The 3,575-nt window shown below is 47.7% G+C and overlaps 1 pseudogene; it reads right to left on the bottom strand.

Annotated features, from left to right (window-relative positions):
• Positions 1–2,148: 2,148 nt before the first annotated feature.
• Positions 2,149–3,572, bottom strand: LOC107134732 (annotated as a pseudogene).
• Between the last annotated feature and the right edge of the window lie 3 nt (positions 3,573–3,575).

Raw genomic sequence — 3,575 nt, 5'->3', positions numbered from 1 at the left:
TACTAAAAATGTAAAAGTTTGATCAGATGGTCCCTCACTATATCCCAAAACATTCTCTGCTCTCTTGCTGGACACTACGTTTTCAACAATGCATTCCTTCATGGTTCTGTCCATGACTTAGCAAGTCTGTCAAAAGTAGGAAGAACTTCAAGCCTGAAGAACTTTGTTCCCTAAACCCTAATACAGAGCTGGAGGAAAATGCTCAGAATCACCCAAGAAAAAAAGAAATTCTTTTATTCAATCCATAATGGATATACTGGTACCAATAAGAAACATAAAACTCACTGGCTTACATGACACATGATAACATTTTCTCTTGAGTATAAACTGCCACAAAAATTAAAAATTCCTAATAGAATTTAGATACATAATCTGATCCTAAAAACTTAAACTTAATAAAAATAATAGCCACTTATAGATGGTGGAGATCAAGATAAATCAGAATAATAAAATCTTTATACATTGTACAGATAGGACAATAAACACCAAGAAAAATAATTTCATAATATAAAAAAAGCAAAAAATAACAAGTAGTTTAATGCCTGAAACAGTATCTAGTAGATACTCAACAGGTATTCGTTAAATAAAAGAATGCACTTGTCCAAGGAATTAGATTGTACGTGATGAGAATTAGTCAGAAAACACTTGTTTTAGAAAATGACTTTTTTAATATAATTCACATAATATTCAATTTACCTATTTAGAAGATGTTCAATGGTTTTTAGTATATTCAGTATATGAAATCATCATAATCAATTTTAGAACATTTTTGTTGTTGTTATAAAACTGTTTTAATCGAGTTCTCTCTGCATTACAAGCCCAGGGACAGGCAATGGAATGTGCTCATGGCAACTGCGCTCCACGTACAATACTGAGCCTGTAATCGCTTTTATCAAAATATATGCATCACCATAAAAAAAAAAAAAAAAGATGTGCTCCTCCACATATCAACAGGTATAAAAAATTATAAATATTTACACCCTTGTCACACTCTATGAAACTGGGGATCCGAGGAGACCGGCCCTGTTGCTGGCCTGGTGGGACCAAGGCGTCCCCCAGGGTAGGAGGGTGGTCAGAACCTGGAGGTTCCAACCTCCTGGAGTCCCAGCATCAGAGCAGACAGGAAGAGAAACATGACTTTGGTCCAAAATTTGAAGCAAAAGGAAACAACAACAACAACAAACAAACAAACCCTGAAAGTTCTAGGGCTGGTCTTCCTAGGCAGATCTTGGAGGCTGAGTAAGGCCACTGAGGAGTGTAGTGCACAGCAAGGCCCTGCCCCTGGGGGAGGCTGGGTCCTGCCTATGATTTAATTGATTACAAAGAATAAAATAGAAAGTACAGCATACAAAGTAATACCAAGAGAAAGATCACACTCATACCACTGGATCCTCTTCCTATATAAAGGTACTTAAAACTATTTCTTCTGCAAATAAATGAAAAAAGATTAGGATATTTGATCAACTGGAAATATTACTAGGCACAGATGTCTGCAACCACATCAGAATATTATAACAAAAGGAGGAATATTATAGCTCAAGGAGGCTGGGTTTGTGCCCTCCGGGCCTGGCCAGGTGAGGGGGACCTGGGTGGCTGGAGGACATGGGGAGAATCATGTCAAATGATATGATTCAAGTCACTTGACATGGGAGGGTGTCAGCCAGCCCTGCTGGCACCTTGGTTTCCACTCCCTCCCAGCACTGGGCACATGATCCGTGGGAGCAGGAGTCTGCTTTGCTTTTGCCTGGAGCAGATCCCTAGCCCCTGGGTCCCTGGATCACCTTGGGTGGGCGTGCTGCTACAAGGCAGGGAGGTTTAAGGCACCAGGAGGCCAAGTCATGGTTGGGGGCCCACTGAGGGCCGCATGTCCAACACGCCCTGCAAGGCAGGGTGCTGGGTCTGGCCTGGCCTGACCCTGGGCAGGTTGGGGACCCCTTCTGCAGTCCCTGAGCGCCAGAGCCATCAGTCACCACAAGGTCAGCAAGGTGAGCTAGACTTAATTTTTTAAAAAACAGGTAAACTGATTTCACTTTAAAAATAAAATAAAATAAAATCTCTGGTCTGTTAAGGTCACTTCAGCTGCTTCTTAAAGTGGCTTTTCTCTGGAATGACAGAAGTGCCTCCGGACCCCGGCCGGGGGCTGGGCCCCTAGATGATGGACTTGGAGAAGGAGACTCACAGGTGGTGTTTCTTGCCCAGGTCATGGTTGTGCAGGTCGATGAGCGCCTGCACCACCTCCTCCAGGGAGCCCATCTGGATCAGCGCCATCTTGTGGTCCTTCTGGAAGAATTTGAACCCCTTGACCACGCCCCTGTTGCTGGAGAACAGAACCTTGAGGTCTTCCTCCGTGAGGAAAGGCAGGATATGGAGAGGTGCAGGGTGGCGGAGGGCAGGAAGATGTTCTGGAAGTTCTTGGAGCCGGGCTTCTTGAAGGGGTGCAGGGGGGAGTTGCCTTAGTCCTTGTTGAGGCCCTGGTCCTCCTGGCCCTCACGCAGCAGCTGTACGTTCTGGTGCTTGAGCAGCTAATGTGGATGGGGTTCCCGTGCAGCTTGTGCCCGTTCAGGTGGCTCATGGCCAGCTGGGACTGGCTGCCATCTGCCATCTGCCATCTGCACCAGCGCATTCTCCTTCTTGTTGAACAAGATTTTCACCCGCTCCATGTCCCCATAGACGCCGAAAAGAATAAAGAGGCTTTGGGGTGTGAATCTCTCAGGGTTGAGGTTGCTGGCCAGCAGGATGGGGTTCCCAGCCCCCGCCAGGCCTGGGATGGTGATTTGGCCTGCGGCAGCCATGGCAGCTACAGTTTATGGAATGGCCAATGGGGCCAGGGCTCCGTGCGTGTTAGGAACAGACAGACCAGTGGCTGGAGTAATTGCAAAGGTGGGAGGGAACCCAGCTCCTGCATATGGAGAGGCTGAGATTAAACCAGGTGCACCGAAGGCCATGGCCATGGTCTGGTCCATTGAGGGCTGGCTGTCCCCAGAGGGCAGGTCTGGGTGCCTGTAATCGTGGCTCTTGTCCTTATTGTACTTGACGTTGGGCTGGTGAGCTTGGAGAAGTCCATGCGCAGCGTGAAGCAGGCATTGTAATGTTCTGCCCGTCCAGCGACAGCTTGGCGTGCTGGGCGCTCACAGGATTGGCATACTGCAGCAATGCCTGGAAGTAGTTGTTCTTGGTGAATGTGATAATCTTCAGGACTGTGCCGAACTTGGAGAAGATCTAGTGGAGCACGTCCAGGATCACAGGGTAGAAGAAGTTCTCCACGATGATCCTGAGCACGGGTCTCTGCCCAGTCATTGCCATCCCAGCATCCACGGCAGCAGTCGAGGTGGCCAAGGCCAGGTTCCCCCACTGGACTGAGTTCACGGCCTGCACGGGCTCCTGGCCCGCACTTGGTTTGGGGACCTGTCAGTCTTGAGCTCCTTGCGGTTGGAGAACTGAATGTAGATGGGCTGGCTGCAGCACAGGTGTCACCGAGGTGTAATAGTTGACCATGTGTTGGCCGCCTCCTGGGTGTTCATCTTAACGAAGGCCTGGTTTTTGTCCTTCAGCATCAGGAGGTTGGTGACTTTCAC

Source organism: Marmota marmota, unplaced genomic scaffold (genome assembly GCF_001458135.2).
Source record: "Marmota marmota marmota unplaced genomic scaffold, marMar, whole genome shotgun sequence".
In the NCBI taxonomy this organism is placed as follows: domain Eukaryota; kingdom Metazoa; phylum Chordata; class Mammalia; order Rodentia; family Sciuridae; genus Marmota; species Marmota marmota.
Note: the sequence above shows the minus strand (reverse complement) of the source record. Positions and strands in the feature narration are given on the sequence as shown.